This window comes from Adiantum capillus-veneris, unplaced genomic scaffold (assembly GCF_014529385.1).
Source record: "Adiantum capillus-veneris isolate H3 unplaced genomic scaffold, ASM1452938v2 Hic_scaffold_617, whole genome shotgun sequence".
Taxonomy (NCBI): Eukaryota; Viridiplantae; Streptophyta; class Polypodiopsida; order Polypodiales; family Pteridaceae; genus Adiantum; species Adiantum capillus-veneris.
In genome coordinates this window covers 694-8,176 of record NW_028221661.1, presented here as the reverse complement: position 1 = coordinate 8,176, position 7,483 = coordinate 694, and the positions used below count along the sequence as shown (strand labels likewise).

At 42.1% G+C, this 7,483-nt stretch overlaps 1 pseudogene; it reads left to right on the top strand.

Annotated features, from left to right (window-relative positions):
- The first annotated feature begins 1,468 nt into the window (after positions 1-1,468).
- LOC147416678 (BTB/POZ domain-containing protein At2g04740-like) lies at positions 1,469-4,682 on the top strand (annotated as a pseudogene).
- The last annotated feature ends 2,801 nt before the right edge of the window (positions 4,683-7,483 follow it).

Here is a 7,483-nt window from a genome sequence, read left to right as displayed (position 1 = left end):
TCCAACAAGAAAGCTAGGGCCAAGGCAGAGCACAAGGCCATTCAAGATTGTGCATGCATTGCTCAACAAGCTATAGTTGGGATCTCGACTCCCAACAAGTTTCCACAATGGTATGAGAAGCGTGCAAAAAAAAAACAAAGATTGTCCCCACAACGACAAAGCAATAGCCCGGGGAGGTCACTTCTCAAAACGTGTATTAGATTACATGTTAATTGAAGAGGATTATTAATAGTCTATACTTTTATGTAAATAATCTTTTGTTCACACATGTGATATATGGAGCTTTTGATAAGTGACCACCTCGAGAGAAGTAGACGCAAGAGGAGCAAAGAAATAAATATATGAGTGACGCTCCTCAGTGGGCTCAATTTCCCCCTCCACCACAGCTGCCATCGAACATTCTAAAGAAAAGAAGATAGAGCCAGATCAATTGAAAGATTCACAAAGCGAGGGAGATTCACAAAAACTAGAAGAGCATCCAGCCAATCATCCTCAAGTAAAAAAAAGTCCAACGATCCCTTGATTTACATGATGATGTCAAACCACACCCAAGGTCTTTTTCATGCGTCCCAAGTCTATCACTCAAGAGGGCAGACAAAATTATAACAGTCCTTGTTGTTATCATTCTTACTATTAGGTCTTTTCTTAAGACATGGAGCTACCTTCAGGCTTAAAACCCTTGTTCTACTACTTAAAAAAAATGATTGTGATATTCTTGATTAAGCACCACTGACCTTGGCTGATGACTTGAAGTTCATTTTCTAGGTCATAAAAAAGAAAATAATTACTAGGGAGGTATTGCACATAAGAAGCAAACACGTTATGAGACTCCTAGTTGCATCAATTGCTTCAAGACATCCAATGGGGGTTTGATGCAAAGGTAAAGTCCTATCAAAACACATGTAGGAAACCCTCCTTGGTGCCAATTTTCTGGATATTTATAAGTTGACACAGAATGATTTCTCCTTCTAAAGGCACCACTCCATCGTTTACTCTGAAGAATCTCTAGGAAGCAATTTTTTAATAAAAAATTTACTAGAGGAAGAGTCTCATCACTATGTCACACGGGCAAGCTCAAATGGGATCAATACGGTGGAGAAGTCGTGGACCGTCAGATCTGACGGTTGCCTTGAATTACTAGTGTGCCCGAATTTACAAATTTGCCCCAAATTTACTAATCGGCCCACATTTACAACATGACATACCCGTATCAAGAAACACATGTAGGCGTAGTGGTTAGTGGAGGTTGGGGGTTCAAGACATGGAGACTGCCCCGAATTCACAAGCCTACCCGACTTTACTTTTCTCTTCGAATTTATCAGATGTCCTGAATTTACAAATGTGCATCTGACGGCCCCAATCACCTTCGAGAATCACCTCAACCGTAGATCCCATTTGATACAACTTGACTTGGAAGCAAAAGATTTTTTTTGGAGCTATAAAATTCTTCGAAACGAGTGCACAGGTAACAGGTTTAGTTACGCATACCGACACTACTGGGAAGGCTATGGAAGCTCGACATCGTTCTGCCGAACCCTGACTTGCAAGCGGTATCAGGTCTTCGGTTTCTCTTTTGTAGCTCAAATGAATGCCGCTAAGAGCGCTTCTATGTATGCAGGTTAATCTAGGCAATACGCATTCTTTGTTTACAGAACCTGACTGTACGCGCGCGCTCGCGCGCGCGCGCACACACACACACACACACACACACACAGGAGGCAATGACGAGCATGGTAGAGTGGGAAACGCGAGTGCCCGTGGTAGATGGTGACCTTGATAACCTCTACTATGCAGATGAGCCTGAAGAACCTCCTCTTCCTCGTAAGACGGTGCCCTCGGGAGACATTTACGAGGCAGCAAGAGCAGGAGACATTGAGAGGCTCAACATCCTTCTGGAAGGAGGTGTGAATGTGAATGTAAGGGATGCGTGGGACTCAGTCGCGCTATACTATGCATGCCTAGCGGGCCATTTGGATGCTGCCCGTATACTAATGGAATGTGGAGCCATATGTAGTGAAAATACATTTGATGGCGATCGCTGCCATTATGCTGCTCTGAATCTACGGGTCCGGGAACTGCTCAAGGCCTTTGAAGCCAGGCCTCCACCTCTGGATCCATTACCGAGGGCTCTGCGAGAGCTTTTTCTGAGCTCAAAATCAAACTTGAGATATTCAGAAGGTCTGCAAACAATGTCGGACAATGATGACATGCTTCTCAATCACGCTTTACCTTCAAAAGGTGCTTTCAGGGAATGTTTTGGTGTTGATTTCAATCCTGATATCACCCTTTTTGTCCATGGACAGCCCATCGAAGCGCACAGAGCGATACTTGTGGCAAGGTCTGCCTACTTCAAAGAAAAATTTGACAGGGATTGGAAACACAAGAAAGAAGTCCGGCTTTCGAACCAGAAACTCACATTTCCTGCTCTTTTCAGCCTTATCCAGTTCTTCTACACAGATAGATTGGATGTGGCTGTAGAAGACATGGAAGGTTTAGCAAGAATTTGCAAGGTTTGTGGTTGTGTAGGGCTTCATAAAGCTGTGAAAAGAGAACTCTTGCACCAAAGGTACGCGGAGTACAAGCACCTGCGGGATGTGGATGATTCACAGAAACGTTTCATTCTCCAAGGTTCATCCTTGCCCGAGGAGGAAAGGTTGCCATACGCAATGAGAAAGCTTCTCAACTTGATGCTGACAAAAACTAGGAGAGATTCCCCACACACGAATGAGAGTTACATACAAATACAAATGGCATTAAATTATATAGTAGAACAGATGTGAGGGATTCAAAAGCTCCATGCTGCTCAAATCTAAGTAGCGGCATTCTATGCAGAGAGAATCATGATGGTGCTGCAGTTGTTGATGATTTAGTTGTCTACAATGATCATGCGGATGTGTGCTTTATTGTGGAGGATGCAGTGTTTAGAAGCCATCAAATAATATTGGCTGCAAGGTCGGATTATTTTAGAACAAGGTTCTCTCGGATGAAGGGCTTTAGAGAAAGCACGCCTGAAATGGTAGAAACTGATAGTGGACCTCTTCCAGCTCTTCAAGAGAAAGATATGACCGCAGAAACATTTGAGAAGCTGCTGGAATACATGTAAGTGTGCATTTTGTATGGAGATGTTTCTTTGTCTTGGTAGAAGGGACTTGTTCTTTATTGGAAATTAGAAATGATAGTGTTTTTCTTCGATGATTTTGTTTTGATTACTCTACAAGCTGGCTTAATCAAGTTTGTATGTTGCATTTTTTTTGCAGGTACACAGACCAAGTGTCAAGACTTGATCCTAACCAGGTACGATCATCTACCAAGTGCAGGTTTATAGACTTCTTGTTTTTGTCCTTTTTGTCTTGCTGGTGCTCATTGTCACCACTTGTCTAAAACAATAAAAAGAACAGGTACTAGTGAATAAAAAAGTAGGAACCCCTGCTTCCTTCACACTTTACTTGCCTCCTTCGTATGAATAGCCTTTGTTGAATTAAGATGAGTTTCATGCAAGTGAGCTTCTTATTTAAATGTATTTTGACCGTTCGTGTCCTTTGAAACTGAGACATGTATAGAAACTTAGTTTAGACTTGTATTCAGCTCAAAGTCAAGTTTTCTTTCTTTCACACATGTTTCTCTCGATTTGCATTTTGGGCAAGTGTTTTAGCCCTGGCACCTATGTTTAGTTCTTAAGTTCAGAGCTTTTCTGACCTTGTGAAACCATATTTGTAGAGCACTTCCCTAGTTTTTACTAAAATATGCATTGTTCTTGAGTCTAGTGACTCTTTATCTCTCATTAGTGAGTGATGTTCTTGATCTACAATAGGCGGTGTGTGCTTGTGTTGATCATAACAAGGTTATTTTTAATTTTCCAGGCTGAGGAGTTGTTTGATGCAGCTTCGAGGTACTTGTTGTTCCCACTTAAAAAAGTTGTTGCGGATGCGCTCTTGCCACATCTGGAGACAGCGACGCCTGCGGAATTATGCCGGTGGCTCCTTGCTGCAGACATGTGAGGCTTTTGTTTTGGTTTGGTTAGAGATACGTTCATTGTCTATGCAGGTGCCATGTCAATGTGGAGTGCTGTAGTTCTCAACACCATTGTATATTCATGTCTCATCTTATTGCAGGTATGGAGTTTGGAAATTGAGAGAGTATTGCCTTGACACAATGGCAGTGAATTTTGAAGTTTTCTCTGGAACAAGAGAATTTCGCCAAATGCTATACCGTCTTCCACCACCTTCAGGCAATTCATCGTTGCGCACAACTGCACCGAGTGCACCGGGAGGTGAAGGCAAAGCGAATCGAGGAAATCTTCTCGATGATCTACGCGAAAAGTGGTTGGAGGCGGAGGGAGCAGAGCTTGACAAGCGAGATGAAAGCGCTGTTCAGTTTGATAAGATATTGGAAATGCTCGTGCTGGCTACGGAGAACGAGGGTGGCGATATTGACGGTTCTTTTGGCTCACAAGTGCGCAAATTGGCAGTAAGAGAATGATGATCTTAGGCTCACGTCCTTCCCTGGATCTTAAAAGTATGAGAGCTGTCAATTTATTGATGCTCGGTGATGGTAGCCAAGTGGGCATTGCTAGCAGAAAATCTGTATGTGCTCTCTGTCTATTCTTATTTCTAATAATACACATGTAGCTTCTTATCCTCAATCCATTTTCACTCCATTTGATCAAGAATTAATTCGGTGCACCTTATATTGTCGGCAGTCATTTCATCGTTTCAATGGGAATGCGCCTTTGGGAGTGCAACTTAGTGATCATAATAAGTGTATTGGTAGGTTTTTAAAGAAATGCTATTTGCATTCTTAAACATGACTGTTGCTAAGAAAATTTGGGTGTTATGGGTTAGCATATTAACAGGATGTAATGGGTAGCTTTTAAGTGAAAAGTCGTGGAGACTGGGAGTCACATAAGATGCGAAATTCGGTAGACATCCTTTGACTTGGATGTAATGGCTTAAATGCACCTTACCAAATGCCATGTGAGCAACATACATCACATATGGGGTTGCCCTCATAATGGGTGTTTCTTAGTAGATTCCCAGAGTTTCAAGAGATGATAAACATGGTTGTTCTTCACTTTTTGGCAATCATAGTAGACTTTTGAACTTCGGGATGAGAGAGAGAGAGAGAGAGAGAGAGAGAGAGAGAGAGAGAGAGAGCCATTATTTGATCTCGACAATCAAGAGAGCTCCCCCAAATATACTTAAAAGGGTGTGTTAGATGGAGGGCCCTCTACCCCAAAATGGGCCCTTCAAAAAGAAGAAAGCCATCCCATAAAGAGGTTTTGATAGGCTAATAAGGGAACTAATCAGATTGCATTCTCCTAAGGCCTACTACAACCGATCTCACAAAATGTTACCTTGATGTGGGAGGCACCCTCCAATGAAAAAGCAGTAGTCACCCCACTTTTTGAGATAAAGGGTGTTGGTGCGCAGGGGGTTGTAGGTGTGGAGCATTGTAGAAGTTGCATATGGTAGAGCAGAGTGAGCTTAGAGTTCTTATGTGTACTTATTGATAGTACGTATTTAATATGCTTTAGGGTACTATAAGGGTGTCTTCACACCATGTGTGAGTTTATGAACACCATCAAAGGTTAAAGCAGGGTTGTTGCTAAGTGAAACAACCAATGATTTCTAGATATCGGGTAAAGTCATCAACAAAATAATAGCCTTCAATTTATCATCAAAGACTGACATACTTGAATCCTACAATTGACTCAAAATCCCAGTGGAAGCTCTTAAATGCTCAGATGTTGGCTTAGACTCATCCAACTCCATGTTCACAAGTTTATGGATAAGGTGCACTTGATTCATAGGAGTTGTATTTTCATGTGTCCTTTAGCTTATTCAATATTGCATAAGGTGTATCAAGACAAGGGCATGTGGATTGGTAGCACGTCATGAAAAGTATGCATGTTGACACTTGGCCAAGCAATGTGATGGTTATCGATGATTGGGAAGGTCAACTTTAAGGGAAATGATGCCACTACATTCCCGACGGCACTATTGGAGCCCTTCATGAAATGGGGACTGAATTCTGTGGGCCCTTTCAAGAGCACAAAAGGCAAGAATTGATACATTGTGGCAACAATTGATTATGTCACAAAGTGGGTTGAGGCTTATGCATTACCTGACAAGGCCACTCTCTAAATGACCAAGTTTATCCATGAGAACATTGTAACAAGGTATGTATGTCCTTTGTAACTAGTTTCACATCAATATCAAAATCAAGGCACTAAGGGAGAGCCACGTGAATGATCCAATCAGCCCAAAAAGCATGCAAAAGAGGGCTTGTGTTAAAAAAAATTCATGCCCATTACTTATTATCATTATCATTCTACCCATGCTTATTGCAACCATGACCCTATTCTCTCACGTTTAGCTATTTGTTATCATTATGTCTTTTTGCACACTTGCTATCTCCCTCATTTCTACACCACAAGACACTTTTAGGCCTTTCTTGCACCTTCTACAACCTTCCTTATCAATTTGTGCAACACCTTGCAACACACCATAAGCACTCTTCTCTCTACACAACATTATGGTAGCTAAGAAAGAAAACAGTGACATTTCCACCATCCTCAACCAAGTCACACAACACCCTATCTCCATCATACAACTTACAAAGACGGACAAAGAGAAGTTTCAACATGCCAAAGTGCATAAGTTCTTTGAGGCACTGTAGCAACCACTCGATGCGAAAATTGCACAAGAGGTGTTGCATGATCATGTCCCTACGGAGTATGCCACAACCACTAGAGGAACGTGGGTTTTCACCAACAACAAAGAAAATCTGGTACATTCTTTGTCTCTGCACATAAGAACACATACACTACATGGTTGAAGGACAAAATTAAGGGTTTCTTGAGGGAAACAAAGGAGCAAGTGAATATCAAAAAAAAAAAAAGCTCAGGGTGAACCAACTAGTGTCTGGAGTGGAAGCACATGGGATCATTTGTGGCTCATGCCATAGCCCTCAAGAGGATGATAAGAATATATCAAAAAATCAGTTTGCTGGATTTGGCGAGGTATATGTAGGGTGAAGAATGGAATGTAGCACACACCCAACACAAGAAGTTTTGGACAAATTCTCATAATAATTCCCACATTGTGACTTACCTCAGCATCATGAGCTTCTGCGAGGCAGGCACCGCATACCTAGCTAGGTACGATTGGGGGCAGGGGACCGCCGGTCCGGTGGAGGGGCCGGGGGTCCCCTGCCCCCAATCGTACCTAGCTAGGTATGCGGTGCCTCTCGAGCAGAAGCTCATGATGTTATGCATTGTATGAAAAACACTGAAAAAGACACCGTTTTCCTACATGATAAAATCTCTAAATCCTCTTGTGCAAACAAATGCTAGATAAACTCAAAACCAAGCAGTCACGGACTGGAAACACAAACTGCAATAGCTTGAAGCTAAATAATTCAGGCGCAGCAACTCGTCATGCAAGTAGATAATAGGAAGATAAGGAGCAATATGAAAAAATTA